The sequence below is a fragment of the Salvelinus sp. IW2-2015 genome, linkage group LG28 (assembly GCF_002910315.2).
Source record: "Salvelinus sp. IW2-2015 linkage group LG28, ASM291031v2, whole genome shotgun sequence".
NCBI lineage: Eukaryota > Metazoa > Chordata > Actinopteri > Salmoniformes > Salmonidae > Salvelinus > Salvelinus sp. IW2-2015.
In genome coordinates this window covers 29,623,428-29,649,095 of record NC_036868.1, presented here as the reverse complement: position 1 = coordinate 29,649,095, position 25,668 = coordinate 29,623,428, and the positions used below count along the sequence as shown (strand labels likewise).

General features: G+C 43.3%; 1 pseudogene; it reads right to left on the bottom strand.

Annotated features, from left to right (window-relative positions):
• Nucleotides 1-25,668, bottom strand: part of LOC111954591 (utrophin-like) — a 241,603-nt pseudogene that overhangs the window by 51,646 nt on the left and 164,289 nt on the right.

The window sequence follows — 25,668 nt, the reverse complement described above, 5'->3', positions numbered from 1 at the left end:
TGGTGGTCTGCTTGAAACATGTTGGTATTACAGACTCAATCAGGGACACGTTGAAAATGTCAGTGAAGACACCTGCCAATTAATCAGCACATGCCCGGAMCACATGTCCTGGTAATCCGTCTGGCCCCGCAGCCTTGTGTATGTTGACCTGTTGAAAGGTCTTACTCACGTCGGCTACGGAGAGCGTGATCACACAGTCGTCCGGAACAGCTGATGCTCTCATGCATGCCTCAGTGTTGCTTGCCTCGAAGCGAGCATAGAAGTGATTTAGCTCGTCTGGTAGGCTCGTGTCACTGGTTAGCTCGCGGCTGTGCTTCCCTTTGTTGTCTGTAATAGTTTGCAAGCACTGCCACATAAGACTAGCGTCGGAGCCGGTGTGGTATAATTCAATCTTAGCGCTGTATTTACGCTTTACCTGTTTTATGGTTCGTCTCAGGGCATAGCAGGATTTTTTGCAAGCTTCCGGGTTGGAGTCCCGCACCTTGAAAGCGGCAGCTCTACCATTTAGCTCAGTGCAAATCTTGCCTGTAATCCATGGCTTCTGGTTGGGGTATGTACGTACAGTCACTGTGGGGACAAGGTCCTCGATGCACTTATTGATAAAGCCAGTGACTAATGTGGTGTACTCTTCAATGCCATCGGAAGAATCCCGGAATATGTCCCAGTCTGTGATAGCAAAACAGTCCTTTAGTTTAGCTTCTGCTTCATCTCACCACTTTCTTATAGACCGAGTCACTGGTGCTTCCTGCTTTAATTTTTGCTTGTAACCAGGAATCTGGTTAGATTTGTGGTTGGATTTACCAAATGGAGGACAAGGAGGGTTTTGTACGGTCTCTGTGATTGGAGTACAGGTGATATAGAATTTTTTTCCCTCTGGTTGCACATTTAACATGTTGATAGAAATTAGGTAGAACTGATTTAAGTTTCCCTGCATTAAGAGTCTCCGGCCACTAGGAGCGCCCCTCTGGTGAGTGGTTTCCTGTTTGCTTATTTCCTTATACAGCTGACTGAGTGTGGTCTTAGTGCCAGCATCTGTCTGTGGTGGTAAATAAACAGCTAACAAACTCTCTAGGCAAGTTGTGTGGCCTGCAAATTATCAAAATATACTCTACTTCAGGCGAGCAAAATCTAGAGACTTCTTTAGATTTCTTGCACCAGCTGTTTTTTACAAATATGCACTGACCCCCCCCCCCCTCCCCCTCGTCTTACCGTAGTGTGCTGTTCTATCTTTCTGGTGCAGCGTATATCCCGCTAGCTGAATATCCATGTCGTCATCCAGCCACGATTCCGTGAAACATTGGACATTACAGTTTTTGATGTCCCGTTGGTAGGATATTCGTGAACATACCTCGTCTAATTTATTGTCCAATGATTGCACGTTGGCGAGTATTATTGACGGTAATGTCAGCTTTCCCACTCGCTTCTGCGGGTCCTCACGAGGCATCCGGGTGTTTGGAAATGTCCTGTGCATCCTGCTTGTTGTAGAAAAAATCTTTGTCTAATCCGATGTGAGTGATCACTGTCCTGATATCCAGAAGCTCTTTTTTGCCATAAGATACGGTTGCAGAAACATTATGTACAAAATAAGTTACAAATATCGCGAAAAAAAACACATAATAACACAATTGGTTGGGCGCCAGTAAAACTGCTGCCATTTCTTCCGGCACCATTWTACAGCAGTTAGACTAACAAGAATTWAAGTTTTCTGCCAATATCAGATATGTCTATGTCCTGGGAAATGTCCTTGTTACTTACAACCTCATGCTAATCACATTAGCCTACGTTAGCTCAACCGTCCCATGGACGGGACACCGATCCCGGAGAAGTTTTTAATATTTGATGTTTTGTTGGATAAGGCTTGAAAAGGTTGGAGACCGCTAATCTAGTTACTTCCCTTGAAGTAATTGAGTGAAATGATTTGGCCACATTAGCTACAGCTGCCCAGTGATGCAACTGCTGCCCAGTGGGAAGCAACAGAGGGAAACACCTCGATACAACACCGTTACACTGGTCATTCACACCAGCTTGTCTTTACGTTAGCTAATTGGCCACAAGTCACAGTGACATGCAGATTCCAGATTGTGTCCAACACTACAAGTGTTTTTCTCCCTTGCCCATRGAAATTAAGACCTACCCTAATTAAAACCTACCCTAACCAGAAACCGTGGATAGGTGGCGGCATTCAAGCAAAACTTAAAGTTCGAACCACCGCATTTAACCATGGAAAGGTGACTGGGAATATGGCAGTTATTCCCTCCGCAAAGCAACCAAACAAGCGAAAAGTCAATGTAGAGACAAAGTGGAGTCGCAATTCAACGGCTCAGACACGAGACGTATGTGGAAGGGTCTATAGACAATCACAGATCACAAAAAGAGAACCAGCCACATCACAGACACCAAATTGCTTCCAGACAAACTAAACATCTTCTTTGCTAGCTTTAAGGATAATACAGTGCCACCGAAGTGGCCCGCAACCAAGGACTGTGGGCTCTCCTCCGTGGCCGAAACGTGTTAACCCTTGCAAGGCTATCGGCCCAGACGGCATCACTAGCAGCGTCCTCAGATCATGAGCAGGCCAGCTGGCTGGTGTGTTTCTGGACATATTCAATCTCTCCCTATCCCTAGTCAAGGATCATATCACCTCCACCTTACTTGTCACCCTAGACCCACTTCAATTTGTTTACCTKCACAATTGGTCCACTGAAATTGCAATCGCCATAASAGTGCACACTGCCCTATCCCATCTCGACAAGAGGAAAACCTATGTAAGAATGCTATTCATTGACTATAGCTCAGCGTTCAACACCAAAGTKCGCTCCAAGCTCATCATTAAGCTTGAAGCCCTGGGTCTCAACCCCGCCTTGTGCAATTGGGTCATGGACTTCCTGACCGGCGGCCCCCAGGTGGTGAAGGTAGGAAACAGCATCAACACTTCGCTGATCCTTAACACTGGGGCCCCACAAGGGTGCATGCTAGCCTCCCTTCTGTACTCTCTGTTCACCCATGACTGCATGGCCATGCACGCCTCCAACTTAATCATCAAGTTTGCAGACGACACAACAGTAGTAGGCTTGATTACAACAACGACGAGACAGCATACAGGGGGAGGTGAGGGCACCCGGAGTGTTGTGTCAGCAAAACAGTCTCTCACTCAACGTCAACAAAACAAAGGAGATGATTGTGGACTTCAGGAAACAGCAGAGGGAGCACCCCCCTATCCACATCGACGGGACAGTAGTGGAGAAGGTGGAAAGTTTTAAGTTCCTCGCCGTACACATCACGGACAAACTGAAATGGTCTACACACACGGACAGTGTGGGGAAGAATGCGCAACAGCGCCTCAGGAGGCTGAAGAAATTTGGTTTGTCATCTAAAACCCTCACAAACTTTTACAGATGCACAATTGAGAGCATCCTGTTGGGCTGTTTCACCGCCTGGTATGACATCTGCACCACCCACAACTGCAAGGCTCTCCAGAGGGTCAGTACAGGTGCATCAAAGCTGGGACCGAGAGACTGAAAAACAGCTTCTATCTCAAGGCCATCAGACTGTTAAACAGCCATCACTAACACAGAGAGGCTGCTGCCTACATACAAACTTGAAATCATTGCCCCTTTGATAAAGGTATCACTAGTCACTATAATAATGCCACTTTAATAATGTTTACATATCTTGTATTACTCATCTCATATGTATATACTGTATTTTATACCATCTATTGCATCTTGCCTATGCCGCTCTGTCATTGCTCAACCATATCTTTATATGTATATTTTCTAATTCCATTCTGTCACYCCCTGACCTTAGAAAGCCTTTTTATTTCTCTATTTGGTTAGGTCAGGGTGTGATTTGGGTGGGCATTCTATGTTTTCTATTTCTTTGTTTTTGGCCGGGTATGGTTCCCAATCAGAGGCAACTGTCTATCGTTGTCTCTGATTGGGAATCATACTTAGGTAGCTTTTCTCCCACCTGTGTTTGTGGGTAATTATTTATTTTCTATGTGTGTTTGTGTGCGCCACGGTTGCGTCACATTCGGTTTCTGTTTACCTGTTTTTTTGTGTGAAGGTTTCACTTTATTAAAGATGTGGAATTACATGCACGCTGCGCCTTGGCTCATTTATGACAGGGAGTTTGAAGACAGTGAACGTGACACATTCCTTTACTTAGATTTGTGGGTATTAGGTAGTTGTTGTGGAATTGTTAGATTACATGTTAGATATTGCTGCACTGTCGGAAACTAGAACCACAAGCATTTCGCTACACTCGAAATAACATCTGCTAACCWTGTGTATGTGACCAATAAAATGTAAWTTGATTTGAAATAAACATCACTTTCTTTTATAGTTTTTACTAGCGCCATGTTGCTGTTGTTGCCAGCATAAACTAGCTATTTGGAAGGGCTCTTCTGGACGACTGACTGAACCAAATCCATTCGTCTCCACTTGACTCTCAGCAGTGCAACATACGTCATCAATTTGGGCACCAGGTGTGTCCATATAACGTCTCCCAAGAGGGAACTCTCGGGATTCGGGGAAGAAATTGTCCGCAGGTCACAAGATACTCACACGCACACACAAACTGAGAATCACCATGGTTTTGGTCAATGAGGGGAACGCTCAAAACCTTTTCCTGTGTGTGTGATCTCTGTTTTTTTACAGTGACCTCTAGCTGAGCACCTCTGTTGGGGCTAAATGTCAGATATATGTGATTCAGCTCTGAGATCACACACACACAGACAGAAAGACATGGAGAACCAGTTCTGGAGTGACAAGGCATTGAGCCAGAAAGCAGACACCACCAACCCTTCCCTACATTTTCCTCCCTGTTTTCTCTTTCTCTCGTCTGTTTCCCKCTCCCTCCCTCATCCCTGAGTCCCTCCTGTCATCCAAGGGGCAGAGTTACGGCACTTACAGATCAATTATCCGAAGGAAGTAGGGATGGAGGGAGGATGGAGGGATGGCGAAAGWGGAAAAAGGGAGGTCAAGGCCCGTAGAACAGGCCGTATTTATGGGCCCCCACCTCATTCATTACAGCCCCATTCAATCAAATGGAGTGGGTGACTGCACTGTGGCGGCTCTTCGCTGGCTGGCTGATACAGGGAGGTCACAGGGACAGAGAGCGAGACAGAGAGAGAGAGAGAGAGGCTACTGGGCAAAGAGGCAAGAGCCATCAGTCACTCTCACCACGAACTTTAATGCATTATGAATTGTACCGTGAATATCACACCGTCTCGTTGTAATGGTGGTGGTGCAGATGATGGTGTGCGTGCGTGCGTGTGTGTGTGTGTGTATGTGTGTTCAAGTTTGTTTATTTGTCATATGCAAAGGGAAAGGGAAAGGGTGATACCTAGTCAGTTGTACAACTGAATGCATTCAACTGAAATGTGTCTTCCGCATTTAACCCAACCCTTCTGAATGTATTTAGACCCCTTCCCTTTGTTATGTTACGGCCTTATTCTAAAATTCATTGAATCATTTTTTTCCCTCATCAATCTACACACAATATCCCATAATGACAAAGCAAAAACAGGTTTTTAAACATTTTTGCAAATATATTACAAATAAAAAACAGAAATACCTTATTTACATAAGTATTCAGACCCTTTGCTATGAGACTCMAAATTGAGCTCAGGTGCATCCTGTTTCCATTGATCACCCTTGATGTTTTTACAACTTGATTGGAGTCCGTCTGTGGTAAATTAAATTGATTGGACATTATTTGGAAAGGCACACACCTGTCAATGTAAGGTCCCACAGTTGACAGTGCATGTCAGAGCAAAAAACAAGCCATGAGGTCAAAGGAATTGTCTGTAGAGCTCTGAGACAGGATTGGGTCGAGGCACACATCTGGGGAAGGGTATCAAAACATTTCTGCAGGATTGAAGGTCCCCAAGAACACAGTGGCTTCCATCATTCATAAATGGAAGAAGTTTGGGACCACCAAGACTCTTCCTAGAGCTGTCCACCTGGCCAAACTGATCAATAGGGGGAGAAGGGCCTTGGTCAGAGAGATCCAGAGTTCCTCTGTAGAGATGGGAGAACCTTCCAGAAGGACAACCATCTCTGCAGCACTCCACCAGTCAGGCCTTTATGGTAGTGTGGCCAGAGGGAAGCCACTCCTCAGTAAAAGGAAATATGACAGCCAGTTTGGACTTTGCCAAAAGGCACCTAAAGGACTCTCAGACCACGAAAAACAAGATTCTCTGGTCTGATTAAACCAAGATTGAACTTTTGGGCCTGAATGCCAAGCGTCACGCCTGYAGAAAACCTGGCACCTCCCTATGGTGAAGCATGGTAGTGGCAGCATCTTGCTGTGGGGATGTTTTTCAGCYGCAGGGAATGGAAGACTAGTCAGGCTTGAGGTTAAGATGAACGGAGCGAATTASATTGCCTTGATGAAAACCTGCTCCAGAGCGCTCAGGACCTCAGACTGGGGCGTAGGTTCAACAGGACAACGACCCTAAGCACACAGCCAAGACAACGCAGGATTGGCTTCAGGATAAGTCTCTGAATGTCCTTGAGTGGCCGAGCCCAGACTTGAACCCGATCAAACATCTCTGGAGAGACCTGAAAATAGCTGTGCAGCGACACTCCCCATTGAACCTGACAGAGCTTAAGAGGATCTGCAGAGAAGAATGGTAGCGTCATACCCAAGAAGACTTGAGGCTGTAATCTCTGACAAAGGTGCTTCAACAAAGTACTGAGTAAAGGGTCTGAATACGTGTGCAAATGTGATATTTCATTTTTTTTTTATATATAGATTTGCAAAAATGTCTAAAAAACGAGTTTTTGCTTTGTCATTATGGGGTATTGTATGTAGAATGATGAGGGGGATAAAACAATTGAATCAAATTTAGAATAAGGCTGTAACCTGAAAAAAGTCAAGGGGTCTGAATACTTTCTGAATGCACTGTACACATGATATACATGGAGTACACAGTGCAACGAAATGCTTATTGGCAGGTTCACCACTCAACAATGCAACAACKATAGGAAAGTAAGTATGTGAATAAAAAAGTAACAACAATAAAAGCTCAATTAATACAAATATAGTGTACGGGGAAAGGGGGCAAGGGTGTAATGGGGGAGAGAYTGGAAAGAGGTTGTAGGTAGATAAGGAGTGAGAGAAGGGGAGTGTTGAGGCGATAGGAGAACGTACAGACAGTAAAGACATCTCCAGGTCCGTAGCGGCTCCTGTTACACTCTGTGACATTCCCAATGTCAGCCGCGCTCCATCACCCCACTATTTTGGGAGCCCGAGCAGCGAAATCTGGGATATTTATTGCTTACTAATTTAATTCTGCCGCAGAGTTTATGACTGACGACACATGAGTCATGGGAAAAGAGAAAAATGAAAATGTGAACCCAAGGGATGGAAAAGTCATTCAACAGGAGTGGTGGCCAGACAGGGAAAGTGCTTGGGTGGCCACGGTGAAACATTCATATTTGTACTTTCATGAGCAATGTGTATGTGTTTTGTTTGTGTGCGCGAGTGCCTGTGCGCATGCATGTGTGCTTGTGTGCGCGTGTGTCTGCGTACATCCATGTGTGTGGGTGTACGTGTTTACATACGTGTTGGAAGCAGCTCCGGACACTGGGTTCGATGTTGCTCCCTCCGAAGGCGGCGACCTCTCCTAGTTGCCGTGGTATCTGGATAGCGTCATGGAGCAGCAGACCCAGCTGTCTCTGGTCACACCTATCCCCTGACGATGCCACCTGACTGAACAGGTCTGGAAGAAAGAAAGAAAGAAAGAAAGAAAGTGTTTGAGTGATTGAGCTAGGAGACTACACAAATACAGTTTCTCATCCAAGACTCCACTGTCACTTTTGATCAGCGTGTTGTGTGAGTCAGTGTGTTGTGTGAGTGTGTGTATTAATAGCTTCATGTGGGTAGTCATCACTAAGAGCTCGGGGAGGAGGAGGTACAGTAGAAGAGTCCTGGTGAGATGAGCAACACTGTCAGAATACAACCCAAAATAATCAACAGTCTTTCTCTCCCTCCGTCTCCCCTCGCTCTCTTCCTTTTCCTTCCTCCCGCTGTCTCTATCACAGGAGAGCAATCAATTTCCCAACAACCCCTGCCCTGAGCGGAGAGGAAGGGGCATCTGCCCATTGTTAAAAGGGATGACAGAGTTCTTAGACGTACACACCCAACGTTTTTTTTCTTTAAGTTATAAAACAAAACAAAAACAAATTGAATACAAGAGCTCAGTTGATTCTTGTCAGAGCTCTGTCTGCCTTGTTACTCATAGATAGGACAAACAAGGAGAGAGAAAGAAAGAGAGAGACAGAGACAGTGAGAGAGAGATGAGGGATGAAGGGAGAGAGAGATGGAGAGCGAGAGATGAAGAAAATACAGGGAGAACGTTGGAGAGAGAGAAATACAGTAGAGACTAGAAAAAGGCGATAGAGAGTAGGGTGGAGAGATGTGGCTCTTCTATCTATCTGGTCTGCCTGGCCATGTCTTTGATCTCTGTGTGAGACCCTGCCTTGACGTCAGCTCTCATTATGTGGAATGGTAATGCCGCCTCTACCATACCGTGTGTGTATGTCTGCATGTGCGCAAACCAGTCTTGATGTAATTATGGCTCTTCTTCGTTAGTGCACGTCCTGAGCCGAGCATACTTATTCATGAGCAGCCATGCGTTTCAGCTTCATAAGCCTTCATAGCCACTACGTAGGACATCATTGTGAACGACCTCAAAATCACATGAACCCCAGGCTTACTTAATATTTCCACTCTGAAGGACAAAACAAGGACACAAAAATGGGTGAACAACAGAGCACACTCCCCCAGTGCACCAGCCATATCCCTAATCCCCCTGCAATAAAAAAAAAAGACTAAACTAGTGGGAGGTCTCTCATCTAATTAGACAGGCCATTCACTGGCGTCCTCTGCCACGGGTCCAGCCGCTCGTCACCCTGGGTAACTGAGCTGGGATTACAGCCTGGCAGAGGGCATTATGGGATACACTGGCACGGAGAACACTACAATGCTCACCACAGGGCTGTTCTCAATTCACCTCAGGGCGTGGGTGTGTGTCAAAGTGAGCGATAAAGTTGTATGACTTCACTTTGTGTGCGTTTGAGTGTTTCTGGGTGCGTTATGTGTGTGAAAGAGGTTTTGTGCGATGGTTGGTACATACATTTGTATTTCTCCTCCAGATGGCCRTTGGAGAGCGAGAGCAATCCTATCTTCATGGACAGGACACGAATCTTCCCACTGCGTCCACTACAGAGTGAGGGAACACAAATACACAAGAAGAGAAAATAAAATAAATACAAATTCTACAAGGGGTGTGTGTGTGTTTAATACATGAATATAACGTGTGTGTCAACGTGTGTGTCGACGTACGTGTCATAGACATTTAGCAGCCAGTTGAGACACATGTCGACACACAGCGGAACGTTGACCAGGTCCTTGTGCTGCTGCTCCAGCCCGTCATAGATGGATGTCAGACAGTTGATCACGTCAGGCACTGTCAGCAGCTGGGCATTCTGGGTAAGCTTGTGTTGTTCGAAGGTGCTCTGGGCCACGTTCAGGTCCAACAGGTCCACTGGATGGAGGGAGGGATTTCCCAAAGTTGTTTACTAAGCCCACTCAATTACAACAAAGGGTATTATAAAATGCTGAAGAACAGTGGAAACTGCCACTGCAAATTACAGATGGCTGGAATGTCACAACAAGGCCGTAGACAGGATATGAGGTGGCTGTAGACATTGGTGTGACACCAGGGTGGCAGGCCAACCAATTTCTGTTACAGCTACTGCAGCCCACGGCTCAGAGTTAACCTAATTAGCCGTTTAAGGGGAATATTGCTGTCTGAGTGTGTGTGGGAGACACACACACAAACACACACGTCTCACAGTGGGGGTCCATGGAGGAAAAACAAAACACCAGGTGTTTGAGGAAAATATACCGACTCGTTCCCTCTCTCTCTCATCCCTCTCTCTTACTCTCCTTCCTCACTCACTGTATGTTTCAGAGCTCACATTAAGCCAGAGTAATAACTAATAAATACAGATCCTGTGTCTATGCTTCAGGCTTCGACTCGTAATCTAATGGGTGAAATTGAATTGGAATGCCTCTGGTCCAAATCACTCAGTTGTACTAGGAGCTCTCATCTCATCATCACAAGCAAATAGAGGCAAAGTATTAGAATGCAATATGAGATGAACCCAAAGAGCCTGAATCATCTAAACTCATTAACACACACACTGCTCCTTACATAGAACTACCAGACGCTGAACACACACACACACTCTGTCACCTACTCTCAGCACGACAAACACCTACCCATCCTCACCCACCCACAGCACGACAGAAAGCAGACAGCGAAATAAGAAAGTAACGCCGTGAAGTTTGGGGTATTAGTTGGAGCGCTCTTAATAACATAAACACCTGGGTAATTATGGTAGAGAGCCTGGCTCAGTCCCAGCAGCAAGGTACAGACAGTACCCAGAGGAACAGGTGATCATATCTCTGCACTGCCACACACCAACAGGGAACAACTAACACAATGATAGCTATAGCCAGCTGGTTATTGTAGAAGACAATTTGATCCCTTCTAGAATGAAACAGACAAGGCACAGGTGGATTCTCAGCTAAACAAAATGATGTACACACTTACAGGCACACACAAACTCAATCACATACACACACGCACACACCTGCAAAGTGGGATGGACATACTTCAAAATAAGCCCCTCCATGTCAGACTAGATCCAAACTGTTTGGCAGTAGATCAGGTCATTAAGGCATCTGATGCCTTGCACCTGGACTATGTTGTGAACAGGTGAGGAGGGAGAAGATTCTGACGGCACATGAATCTCTACAGCCTGAAGACATTTAGCATAGGTGTGTGTGAGTGTATAGAAAAGGACACTTACAGCCTAGTGCTTTCTGTAGCCTGCGGATTTTCATGGCTGTTCTGTAAGCGGAAAATCTCACGTTGTTTAGGTCGGCTAAAAAAAGAGAGAGAGAAAGATGGAAAGAGAGAAACCAGAGGGAGGAAATACATCATACAGAATATAAAATAGCGATCTGACACATGGGCATAAAATAACTGGAAAGGCGGGGAGACATAAAATAATCATGTCAAACTGGAAACCTGTTGAGAAAAATGTGCTGTCGTGTAATTTATATGTGGTCACACAGGGATGGCTGGAAATGACGGGTAATTGGGTTAGTGAGTCCTCTCTCGGAGGAGTAGAGTCCTATTTGTTGAGTGTTGGCCTTCAGGAAATTTTCCCAGAGTTCCACAGTTTAGTACTGATCCATCAGCTCATTAAAGAACAATCACACTCGCCACCGCAATGGCATGACTACATGAATTTGGATGTTACAGTCAGTGGGAGTGGGAGAATGTGAGTGTGTGTGCATGTATGTATGTGTGTGTGTGTGTGAGAGAGAGAGAGAGAGCGAGAAAGAGAGGGAGAAAGAAAAGGTGAGAGAGAGAACTTTGGAGCTACTCCATGGTGTAAAATGTGTGTGAGGTGAAAGTGATTTTTTTTGTGATTTTTGTGATTTTCTATATGTATTAATTTATTTAACCTTTATTTAACCAGGTAGGCCAGTTGAGAACAAGTTCTCATTTACAACTACGACCTGGCCAAGATAAAGCGAAGCAGTGCGACAAAAACAACGACACAGAGTTACACATGGGATAAACAAACGTAATCAATAACACAATAGAAAAATCTATGTACAGTGTGTGCAAATGTAGTAAGGTTAGGGAGGTAAGGCAATAAATAGGCCATAGTGACAAAATAATAATTACTATTTAGCATTAACGCTGGTGAAAGATGTGTAGATGATGATGTGCAAGTAGAGATACTGGGGTGCAAAAGAGCAACAACAAAAAAATGAGATAGGGATGAGGTAGTTGGGTGTGCAATTTACAGATGGGCTGTGTACAGGTACAGTGATTGGTAAGCTGCTCTGACAACTGATGCTTAAAGTTAGTGAGGGAGATCTAAGTCTCCAGCTTCAGTGATTTTTGCAATTCATTCCAGTCATTGGCAACAGAGAACTGGAAGGAAAGGTGGCCAAAGGAGGTGTTGGCTTTGGGGGTGACCGGTGAAATATACCTGCTGGAGCACATGCTACGGGTGGGTGTTGCTATGGTGACCAGTGAATGGTGACCAGTGAGCTGAGATAAGGTGAGGATTTACATAGCAAAGACTTATAGATGACCTGGAGCTAGTGGGTTTGGTGACGAATATTTAGCGAGGGCAAGCCAACGAGAGCATACAGGTCACAGTGGTGTGTAGTATATGGGGCTTTGGTGACAAAACGGATGGCACCAATTTGCTGAGTAGAGTGTTGGAGGCTATTTTGTAAATGACATTGCCAAAGTCAAGGATCAGTAGGATAGTCAGTTTTACGAGGGTATGATTGGCAGCATGAGTGAAGGACGCATTGTTGCGAAATAGGAAGCCAAATCTAGATTTAATTTTGGATTGGAGATGCTTAACGTGAGTCTGGAAGGAGAGTTTACAGTCTAACCAGACACATAGGTATTTGTAGATGTCCACATATTCTAAGTCAGAACCGTCCAGAGTAGTGATGCTGGACGGGCGGGCAGGTGCGGGCAGCAATCGGTTGAAGAGCATGCATTTAGTTTTACTAGCATTTAAAGGGCAGTTGGAGGCCGCGGAACGAGTGTCGTCTGGCATTGAAGCTCGTTTGGAGGTTTGTTAACTTCTTGTCAATATGGGGGCGCTGTTTCCACTTTGGAAAAAATCATGCCCAAATTAAACTGCCTCGTACTCTATTCTAGATCATACAATATGCATATTATTATTACTATTGGATAGAAAACACTCTCAAGTTTCTAAAACCGTTTGAATGATATCGGTGAGTAAAACAGAACTCATTTTGCAGCAAACTTCCTGACAGGAAGTGAAAAATCTGAAATCGAGGCTCTGTTCCAGGGCCTTCCTATTCAATTGCCTGAAATCTATGGATATACATGCACTTCATACGCCTTCCACTAGATGGCACGAGGCAGTGGGAGGTGGAATGGGGTGTCTAGCTTGATCTGAGGTCGAATAAGAGCTTTTGGAGTGACAGGTCTGGAAATTTCATTGTCTTCGAAGGCGCGAGAAGGAACCCCAGATTGCCTTCTGAAAAGCGTTCGGTATACAAGGCTAATATCTCCGGCTCTGATTTTATTTGATACATGTGATAATATCATCGTAAAGTATGTTTTTTCAATCGAGTTTTATCAGATTATTCAACGTTTATCGGGAGTTTTGCAGTTTTCCGTTCTCTGCGTTAGGTGAAGATGGACATCTTCGCGCCACTTGGCTAGCTAAGGTTGCTAATTCGACAGGAGAGAAGGACATTCTAAAACCAAACAACGATTTATTCTGGACAAAYGACTCCTTGTACAAGATTCTGATGGAAGCTCAGCAAAAAGTAAGAACAATTTATGATGTTATTTCGTATTTTTGTGTGAAACGTTTAGTCCTATTCTCCGCGCTATTTTCACTTTGGGAAAAAATCGTGCCCAATTTAAAACCTTTTGTCAATAGGGGGGCGCTATTTTCACTTTGTAAAAAATCGTTCCCAAATTAAACTGTCTCGTACTCAATTCTTGCTCGTACAATATGCATATTATTATTACTATTGGATAGAAAACACTCTCTAGTTTCTAAAACCGTTTGAATTATATCTGTGAGTAAAACAGAACTCATTTTGCAGCAAACTTCCTGTCAGGAAGTGAGAAATCTGAAATCGGGGGCTCTGTTCCAGGGTCAGTTTATTAATTTGAATGTAATCTATGGGTCTACATGCACTGCATACGCCTTCCCCTAGATGTCAGTAAGCAGTGAGAATTGGAATGGGGTGTATATCTCTATCTGAGGCCGAATAAGACAGGTTGGAATGATGCGATCACTCTTTTCTTTCTTCACCGTGACGCAAAAGGGTCACCTGGATTGCGTTCTGAAAACCTTTCGTTATCGACGTTAGATATATCCGGCTCTGATTTTATTCGATATATGTGTTAAAAACATCATCAACTAGTTATATTAAACCGACTTATATCAGTTTATATAAGTTTATTCCGATTTTCYYTATTTTCTTTGTGKTGCGTTCTGGGGATTTGGACACTMCTGRGCCYCATGGCTAAKGTTGGCTAGCGTTCTACAGATGAAGACGACATTCTACAACCGAGCAACGATTATTCTGGACAAAGGACAACTTGTACAAGATTCTGATGGAAGCTCATCAAATAGTAGGAACGATTTATGATGTTTTTTCGTATATCTGTCGAAAATGTTTAGACGTAATTTGGGCGCTGATTTTGGGTGCTGTATCGCTATAACGTAAGCTGTAAGTCGTACTAAAGTTAATTTTAAAAATCTAACACAGCGGTTGCATTAAGAACTAGTGTATCTTTAATTTGCTGTCCAACATGTATTTAGTAAAGCCTTATGATTAGTTATTTGATTAGAATAGTGCCTCTCCAAGATTTCTCCGGGCAATATTTCTGCATTTCACTTACTAATTTCAACATTTGTTCAAACCACGATTGTGCCGCATATGCACAATTTTTGAACAAACCATATATGTATGTGTAATATGATGTTATAGGACTGTATTCTGATGAAAGTTTTGAGAAGGTTAGTGAAAGATTTATATATTTTGCCTGGTTTATGTCGCTATCGCTAACGTGTATTAATGAAGCGGGTGTGTGGTAGGCTTTGTAGTAAGACAACTAATAAATGCTATTGTGTTTCGCTGTCAAAGCACTTAAAAAATCTAAATATTTTGGGCCTTTGAAATTCACAAGAGTTTCTCTTCATTTGCTGTAAACCTGTGGTTTTTTTTTCAATTAAATGTTTTTATGATGAGTAATTTAGAATTATTCACGTTGTTTCTGTAGTTAGTCCTGCTGCTTCTGTGAGACTACTGCAATGTTAAAACTATGATTTATACCTGAAATATGCACATTTTTCGAAAACAACATATGCTATACAATAAATAATGGTTATCAGACTGGTCCATCTGATGAAGTTGTTTCCTGGTTAGGACTATTTATATCTTTATTTGGTTCGAATTTGTGATAGCTACCTAGAGTTATAAAAAAATGGTGGGAGAAGAAAAAGTTGGTCTTTTGTATGCGTGGTTAGCTAATAGAAAATACATATGTGTCTTCCCAGTAAACATTTTAAAAAATCAGAAATGATGGCTGATTCACAAGATGTGTAATCTTTCATCTGGTGTTATGGACTTGTGATTTCATGATATTTTGATCTATGTATTACTGTTGGCGCTATCTAGCTATGCATTCAGCTTTTTACTGATGAGGGTGCTCCCGGATCCGGGATGAGTACCAAGTAGAAGTTAAACGGCCTCAGTACTCTATTCCTAGATCTCGTACAAACATGCATATTATTAAATTATATTGGATAGAAAACACCTCTCAAGTTTCTAAACTGTTGAAATTATATCTGTTGAGATGAAACAGAACTCATTTGCCAGCAAACTTCTGATAGGAAGTGAAAAATCTGAAAACAGCGATGGCTGCTTTTCCAGGTTTGCCCAACCTGCCATATTGTAATTGCTTCTAGCTTAATTTAATGGATTTGCATGCCCCTTTCCAAACGCCTTCACACTAGATGCCACAGGCTCAGCCAGTGTCTAGCTGAATCTGAGGTCGAACAAGAGCTTCCTTGGATAATGACAGTTCCCACATTCCGTTTCTCGTGACCGTCATTCGGCGCGTAAGGACGCTTCCTATTGTTCTTCTGAATAAGAGTTCGGTATACACGGCTAATATCTCCGGCTTTGTTTTTATTTGATACATATTAGAAAAACATCATAAAGTAGGTTTTTTCAACCTAGTTTCATCAGTTTATTTAACGTTTAATGGGTCTTTTGGAGTTTTCCGTTCTATGCGTCGAGAGGAGATGGACATGTTCGCGCCACATGGCTAGCTAAGGTTGCTAATTCGACAGGAGAGAAGGACATTCTAAAATCAAACAAAGATTTTTTCTGGACCTAGGAATCCTTGTACAAGACTCTGATGGAAGCTCAGCAAAAGTAAGAGCAATTTATGATGTTATTTCGTATTTCTGTGGAAAATGTTTAGTCCTATTATCCGCACTTTTTGCGGGCGCTGTCTCGCTATAACGTAAGCTGTTTGTTATGGTAAAGTTAATTTTAAAAATCTAACACGGCGGTTGCATTAAGAACTAGTGAATCTTTCATTTGCTATCCAACATGTATTTTTTAGTAAAGTTTATGATGAGTTATTTGGTCAGATTAGGTTAGTGTCAGAAATATATCCGGACATTCTGGGAAAAAGTTGCTACATTTTCACAATGTATAACCACGGTTTTCAGCTCTAAATATGCACATTTTCGAACAAAACATAAATGTTTTGTGTAACATGATGATATAAGACTGTCATCTGATGAAGTTGGTCAGGGTTAGTGATTCATTTTATATCTTTTGCTGGTTTTTGCGAATGCTATCTTTGCGGTGAATGAATGCGGTTGTGTGTTTGGCTATTGTGGTAAGCTAATATATTTCTATATTGTGTTTTCGCTGTAAAACACTTAAAAAATCTGAAATATTGGCTGGATTCACAAGATGTTTATCTTTCATTTGCTGTACACCATGTATTTTTCATAAATGTTTTATGATGAGTATTTATATATTTCACATTGCTCTCTGTAATTATTCTGGCTGCTTCGGTGCTATTTGTGATTGTAGCTGCAATGTAAAACTATGATTTATACATCAAGTATGCACATTTTTCGAACAAAACATAAATGTATTGTGTAACATGTTATAAGACTGTCATCTGATGAAGTTGTTTCTTGGTTAGTGACTAATTATATCTATATTTTGTCGGTTTTTCGAAAGCTACCTATGCGGTGGATAAATAGCGTTGTGTGTTTAGCTATTGTGGTGAGCTAACATAAAGATATATTGTGTTTTCGCTGTAAAACATTTTAAAAATCGGACATGTTGGCTGGATTCACAAGATGTTTATCTTTCATTTGCTGTATTGGACTTGTTAATGTGTGGAAGTTAAATATTTCAAAAAAATATTTTTTGAATTTCGCGCTCTGCGAAGGCAGCGGAATGTTGTGGGTGTTCCGCTAGCGGAACCCCGGGGCGAGAAAGGTTAACACAGTGTCCAAGGAAGGGCCAGATGTATACAGAATGGTGTCGTCTATGTAGAGGTGGATCAGAGATTCACCAGCAGCAAGAGCGACATCATTGATATATACAGAGAAAAGAGTCTGCCCGAGAATTGAACCCTGTGGCACACCCATGGACACTGCCAGAGGTCCGGACAACAGGCCCTCCAATTTGACACACTGAATTCTATCTGAGAAGTAGTTGGTGAACCAGGCGAGGCATTCATTTGAGAAACCAAGGCTATTGAGTCTGCCGATAAGAATGCGGTGATTGACAGAAGCCTTGGCCAGATCAATGAAAACGGCTGCACAGTACTGTATTTTATCTATGGCGGTTATGGTATCGTTTAGGACCTTGAGCGTGGCTAAGGTGCACCCGTGACCAGCTCGGAATCTAGATTGCATAGTGGAGAAGGTATGTTAGGATTCGAAACGGTCGATGATCTGTTTGTTATCTTGGCTTTTGAAGACTTTAGAAAGGCAGGGCAGGGCAGGATGGATATAGGTCTGTAACAGTTTGGGTCTAGAGTGTCTCCCCCTTTGAAGAGGGGGATGACCGCGGCAGCTTTCCAATATTTAGGGATCTCAGATGATACAAAAGAGAGGTTGAATAGGCTAGTAAGAGGGGTTGCAACAATTTTGGCTGATACTTTTAGAAAGAGTGGGTCCAGATTGTCTAGTCCAGCTGATTTGTAGGGATCCAGATTTTGCAGCTCTTTCAAAACATCAGCTATCTGGATTTGGGTGAAGGAGAAGCTGGTGGGGGGCGGCTTGGGCAAGTTGCTGCGAGGGGTGCAGAGCTGTTGGCCGGGGTAGGGGTAGCCAGGTGGAAAGCATGGCCAGCTGTAGAAAATTGCTTATTGAAATTCTCAATTATCGGAGATGTATCGGTGGTGACAGTATTTCCTAGCCTCAGCGGGGTGGGCAGCTATGATGAGGGGCTCTTATTCTCCATGGACTTTAGTGTCCCAAAACTTTTTGGAGTTAATGGTTCAGGATGCAAATTTCTGTTTGAAAAAGCTAGCCTTAGCTTTCCTAACTGACTATGTATATTGGTTTCTGACTTCCATGAAAAGTTGCATATCGCGGGGGAAATTCGATGCTAATGCAGTACGCCACAGGATGTTTTGTGCTGGTCAAGGGCAGTCAAGTCTGGAGTGAACCTAGGGCTATATCTGTTCTTAGTTCAACATTTTTTGAATCGGGTATGCTTATTTAAGATGGTTAAGGAAGCACTTTTAAAGAACAACCAGGCATCCTCTACTGACGGGATGAGGTCAATATCCTTCCAGGATACCCGGGCCAGGTCGATTAGAAAGGCTTGATTGCTGAAGTGTTTTAGGGAGCATTTGACACTGAAGAGGGGTGGTCATTTGACCGTGGGCCCATTACGGATGCAGGCAATGAGGCAGTGATCGCTTAGATCCTGGCTGAAGACTGCAGAGGTGTATTTAGAGGGCAAGTTGGTCAGGATGTTATCTATGAGGGTGCCCATGTTTACAGATTTAGGGTTGTACCTGGTAGGTTTCTTGATAATTTGGGTGAGATTGAGGGCATCTTGCTGAGATTGTAGGATAGCCGGGGTGCTAAACATATCCCAGTTTATGTCACCTAGCAGTACGAACTCTGAGGATAGATGGGAGGGCAATCAATTCACGTATGGTGTCCTGGGCACAGTTGGGGGCTGAGGGCGGTCTATAACAAGCGGCAAAAGTGAGAGACTTATTTCTGGAAAGGCGGATTTTTAAAAGTAGAAGCTCGAACTGTTTGGGCACAGACCTGGATAGTATCACTGCAGTAGATTGCAACTCCGACCGCTTTGGAAGTTTTATCTTGATGGAACATGTTGTAGTTGGGAATGGAAATCTCAGAATTTTTGGTGGCCTTCTTAAGCCAGGATTCAGACATGGCTAGGACATCAGGATTGGCAGAGTGTGCTAAAGCAGTGAATAAAACAAAGTTAGGGAGGAGGCTTCTGATGATAACATGCATGAAACCAAGGCTTTTACGGTTACAGAAGTCAACAAATGAGAGTGCCTGGGGAATAGGTGTGATGCTGGGGGCTACAGGGCCTGGGTTAACCTGTACATCACCACAGGAACAGAGGAGGAGTAGGAAAGGGACGGCTAAAGGCTTTAAGAACTGGTCGCCTAGTGCGTTATGAACAGAGAATAAAAGGGGTAGATTTCTGGGCGTGGTGGAATAGATTCAGGGCATAATGTAGAGACAAGGGTATGGTAGGAAGTGAGTACAGTGGTGGTAAACCTAGGCAATGAGTAACGATGAGAGAGCTTGCATCTCTGGAGACACCAGCTAAGCCAGGTGAGGTCTCCCCATGTGTGGGGTGTGTGTCAAAAGAGGCATGTTGAGCTGGTCTAGTAGTTATACAGTGAAATAAAACAGTAACTGACCGAAACAGCAGAAGACAAGGCATATTGACATTAGAGAGAGGCATGTGTAGCCGGGGGATAATATGGTCCAATAAGCAGCAATTGGTGAGTCCGGGAGCTGTTCGGTAGTTGCTACTATGCTCGGCGAGCAGGAGGCACAACGTTCAGAAAGCTAGCGGGCCGGGGAAAGCAGATGGGTCTTTGGTGACATCGCAACGGAAATACCTGTTGAAACCATATCGGACGATTACGTCGGCAGACCAGTCGTGATGGATCGGCGGGGCTCCGTGTCAGCAATAAAGGGTCCAGGCCAATTGGCAAAAGAGGTATTATAGCCCACGAATTAGCGGGTATACCTCTTCGGCTAGCCGAGAGATGGGTCTAGCTCGAGGCTAGCTCAAGGCTACCTAGTGCTTGCTTCGGGACAGAGGCGTTAGCTAGCGGTAGCCACTCTTTTGCAGCTAGCTTGCTGCGATGATCCGGTGTAATGACCCAGAGCTTGCGGCAGGAATCCGGTGATGTGGTGGAGAAAAGCTGTCTGATATTCTCTGGGTTGATATCGCGCTGTGCAGACTGYCAGGTATTGACCGAGCTAAAGCTGACTGTTGTCCAATCTAAAGGTGAAGACCGCTAGCCGTGGCTAACAGTGACTACTAGCTATTAGCTAGTTAGCTGGCTAGCTTCTGATGGAGGTTCCAGTGATAACGTATAAAAATAGCAGATCCGTACTACATTGGGTGASGCGGGTGGCAGGAAAGTATATTTAGATCGTAGGTGGAAAGTGAGATTAAAATATATACGGGGGAAAAAATTAGGCTGGACAAGACAAACCCACGTCCGACTGCTACGCTATCTTGGATTGGAAGTTTTTGAGTGGAGTGGAGTCTGTGTGTATGCATACATGTCTGGTTGTGTTTGTGTTCCATACCAAGTGATTGGGTGAGCTCTGTCATCTTTGGATGGTCCCAGCAGGTAGTCTGAGTCTGGTGGCTGGAAAACAACAGGGGATAACGATAAGGCTTTTGTCACACACACACACATAAATTGCTCTGTGCAATCACAGTCTAGACTGCTTCTCTACCTGTTTTCTTATCGGCTCAAAGATAGAGGCCCATGTACACAAATCAGAAACGCGGATTTGATTGTGATTACCAAAGCATACACATTTTCCGGGACGCCTTCAGAGTGATGCACAAGGAGACACACACCAACACACCCCTCTCACACACCCCTCTCATCTCCACCTGGCCCCTCTCAATATGGTATGGTAAATCAACGAAAATAAACAACATTTGAAATGAAAATGCATACAAAAAACAAAAAAACAGATCTGGTCAAGGAGAGAGAGTCGTGTTGAGTTTAGTACTCCAGAAGACAACATTGATAAGCAGGATTGGGGTTTGTGTCAGTCTGCACTGCTTCATGTGATCAGGGAACTGATAAATATTGGAGGTATTCCGCTTCGGCAAAATATACCTCCCTGTACCCACACTGGTATCAAGGGACTGTAATGAGTTAACGTTTTACAAAGGAGGCGTGGGTTTAAAATTAGATGTCTATTCTGTTGTGAACGCCAGTGTCTCTGTGATTAGGTTATCGTGGAGGAGACTGTCTCCACAGAGAGAGAGACAGAGAGAGTTGGAAAGAGAGTGAGAGCAAGAGAGAGAGAAAGAGAGAGTGAGAAAAGACAGGGTAGCTAGTGAAGTGCTGACAGTAGAACACAGGGGAGACTGACTACAGAAGCCGTCAGCAGGTGTTCATCCCTATTCATCATGCTCTGAAATGGCTGACACTTTTACACCTTCCTCCACACACACGTCTTGCATTCCAAATATCACTGGAGCTCAGAGTGTCTTTTTTAGCTGTCCTACACTAGACAGGGCCTGATTCAATCACGGTCGAGTGGATATTATTGTGTCCCAGTGAAAATTTGGACACCAAGCCATCAGAAATGGACAGCTTGAGCATTTTGCCGCGGCTGTGGCATAAACATGTACACACACATGCATGCACGCGAGCACATGCACGCACACACCAAAACTCATGTCAACAGCAGTCGGAGTAATTGCAATAAATGTTGCAATTCCAATAAGTGTCAAGGAGTCACATCAAAGAGAAGCCAGCCTTAGCCCCAAAGATGAAACACGGGGAGTTGACTGATCTGGCAACCCGCCTGTGTCTTGCCACAATGTATTCAGACCAAAGCAGCGGAATGACAAACACAGAACGAAGGACACTGTCTCAATCAACAAATGGACTACACTAGCTGCCTACTACCTCCTCTGGATCTGGATTGGCAATGTAGGACTGTCGTCATGAAGTCAACCGACAAGAGTTGCCAGGTTCTAACTTTCCTCAATCATCCCTACCCTCTCCCTCTGCCATCCGTCTTCATTTATCCTCAGAAACTCCCAAGTTTAAGATTACCTGCAGTAACCATAACAAGGACAAAGCTGTGATGTATGTACACATGTTAAGGCTTGAAGAATACAAGGATCACACAGATGTTCAGGTCCCAGAATGTCAAAGAGATGGTTTGGCAGCAAGGACAGGGTTTTAGAATCGGTCGTCACTAGTTACCCCAGCAACAAAGTCATAATTATGGCTAAACCCCACCAATTTCTAAAATGCATCTTCATAAAATCTGATTTTAAACTTAACCCTCATCTTAACCACACTGATAACCTTATGCCTAACCTTAAAAAAATATTTTATAKATTTTTATGATATAGCCAATTTTGACTTGGTGGTAACTAGTGACAAATCAAAAATCACTCGGATTTGAAGAACAACATAGAGATGCATCTTCCTAAATAAGCAGTTAAGGTTGACTGTTCTGAAGCTACTGCCTGAATGGAACGAAGGGGCTTGGAAGTGCCATATAGAATGCAACATTTATTATCAAACTCGGTTAGAGATGTAGTCTTTTCCATGTGTGCACCAATGGTTCCGAGTCAATTATATTCTACTTGTAATGCCTATTGGAATGTAATTGTTGTGTAATATCTGGTGCCAACATGGATGATAAGACAGCTTTTGGGTAATGAGCTCAGACAGGAACTCAGAGATCAGCACCACCGGTGTTGATGTGTTGAAGGTACCGAACTGTCTGTTCAAGCAGTTGGCACACAGTTCGGACACTCATCGGTGCCAACAAGACCTGCAACCAGAGGAGAAGATGGCAGATGTTTTATGTGCCCCCAGCCGATTGTGTTATTTTGCTCGCTTATTTGCGTTGTTTGTAACTTATTTTTTTACTTATTTTGTACATAATGTTGCCGCTACCGTCTCTTATGACCGAAAATAACTTCTAGACATCAGGACTGTGATTACTCACCACGGACTAGTCAAATCCTCTTTTTCCTTTCACGACGCTGACGAGCCCGACGCGAAGGATACGCTGCTTCCTTGGGAACCAACAAACTAACATGTTCCAAGCACACCAAGACAGTCGTGAAGTCGGCACGACAAAATCTATTCCCCCTCAGGAGACTGAAAATATTGGTCATGGGTCCTCAGATCCTCAAAAGATTTTACAGCTGCACCATCGAGAGCATCCTGACTGGTTGCATCACTGCCTGGTATGGCTACTGCTCGGCCTCCGACCACAAGGCACTACAGAGGGTAGTGCGAACGGCCCAGTACATCACCAGGCCAAGCTTCCTGCCATCCAGGACCTCTATACCAGGCGGTGTCAGAGGAAGGCCCTATTCATAGACTGTTCTCTCTGCTACCGCACGGCAAGCGGTACCGGAGCGCTAAGTCTAGGTCCAAGAGGCTTCTAAACAGCTTCTACCCCCAAGCCATACTCCTGGACATCTAGTCAAGTGGCTACCCAGACTATTTGCAGTGCCTCAAATAACATTGACTCTGTATCGGTACCCCCCTTTATAGTCTTGCTTCTGTTATTTCACTGCTGCTCTTTAATTACTTGTTACTTTTATCTCTTATTCTTATCTGTATTTTTTGAAACTGCATTGTTGGTTAGGGGCTCGTAAGTAAGCATTTCACTGTAAGGTCTACACCTGTTGAATTCGGTGCATGTGACTAATAACATTTGATTTGATTTTACTTGAATACCCAAGTCCAGAACAGAGGCTAGGAAACACACTGTATTAAATAGAGCCATGACTACATGGAACTCTCTGCCACCCTAGGTAACTCAAACTAGCAATACAACCATATTCAAGAGCTTATTACGGCACTGTGAAGAGAGACAGACATTTTTTTGTATTTCATTTTTGCATTGTAGTATGTAGTGATATGTGATACGTGGTTGTGATACAACTGTGATATGTGGTTGTCTCACTTGGATATCTTGAGATTAATGTACTGCCTGTGGGTCGCTCTGGATGGGAGCATATGCCAAATTGTAATGTACGTGTAGTGCTATGTATATTGTGTATTTTATTTGTTGTGTTTTGATACCTGTGTGGACCCCCGGATGAGTAGCCACTGCCTTGGCAGCAGCTAATCGGGGATCCTAATACATACTATTATTACTGAATCTGTCCTCAGCAGGGAGTGAATGAGTGAGTGATATAGAGAGCAGCACTTGACATTTCTGTGTGAAGAGTGAACATCATTACAACGGGCCTCTGGGATGGAATACTACCTAAAACCTAGGAAACTCTACATTTTATGTAACCAAAAAGCTACAGGAAAGTGCTGTTTAAAAGAGTGTGTGGCCAAGCTGTAGCAGAGTAGTGTGAATAGAATGACAGAGGTGAGTCTGCTATTCTGCTTCTCCCTGGCTCCAGGTTGCCTCGGATACTGGGTGCATAATTACAGTGTTTAGAATCCTCTGCATAATGACTACTTCTCCTGGCATTTCCTGTTTGGCTTGGCTACTTCATCCACATCACAGACCAGAGAGAAGATAAAGGATGCATAAATATCATACCCCCCAAAAACATGCTAACCTCCCCTGTTATTGGCATGTCTTGGGGGTAGGATCTTTGTGCCTCTGTAACTTTCTGATTCATTATTCACAACTCATTCAGGATTATCCGTAATCATGGTGGCATCCAGATTCATGCAGAAGTGTTCAGAAACATATTATATTCTTACTTACAATAAAAGGGGATCCAAAATGACACAAATGATTTAGCATTGATTTCTATTGGCCACAAAATAATCTGAAACACAACTAAAACTGCAAATGTATCAAACACGTTTGTAGAGTCACAAGCTTGATGTAGCCATTGCGCGCTAGGAATATGGGACCAAATACTTAAACCTTTGATGCGTACGATCACATATTTGTGATCATTGTTGAGTGGTCCCTGCAGCGTACCATCGCACATATGTGATTGGAAAGGTAGCAACAGAACGTGTAAACAGCATCGTTGTCTGAAAAGCATCTAAACAATGTTTTGTACTGATGGGAAATAAATCACAATTTGTTATATATGCTTACAGCTTTTGCATATTTGCATATTTAATTGTTTAATTCCAACATTCATTTCCAGCATTTTAATACATTTCTTAATTTCCTGCACTAATGTGTTATCATCTGGCTAGCAGTTTCTTTTACTGGTGATAAAAATGTATGATTTCCATAATTTTTTCCAAGTCTTTAGTAAATTATTTAATGGAACAAATCAAACATTAAACATTGTAAACAATTCATGCTAACCTCGTAAACAATTCATTTAGACCCAGCGTTTATTTGATATAGCCATTTATTTGCTCAAATGTGTGCCGTTGCCCGGCTATTAAAAAGGGACAATCAGCTATTTGAGAGACTGCTTTTAATTGAAGTTTTACAGTATAGGCGAATTTGACCAAATTCTTTTGGTAAAATGGGGGAACTGTGTAAAAAAAGTACTGTAAATTCTCAACGGTTCACTGAATATGAATGAAAATCCCAACAAATTAAATATGACAGTCACTTTAACTTCATAGTCATTGTATAATTTTAAATCCAAAGTGCTGGAGTACAGAGCCAAACTACAAAACATTTGTCACTGTCCAAATACTTTTGGACCTCACTGTATATAATTGAATGCAATGTAGATGTACTGTAAATTGGGTATAAAATGCACAAAAAGCAAACATCCAGGCCAGTCGACCCAAACATTTTCATCTGAAACTAATTGGAAACAAAAGTGTAG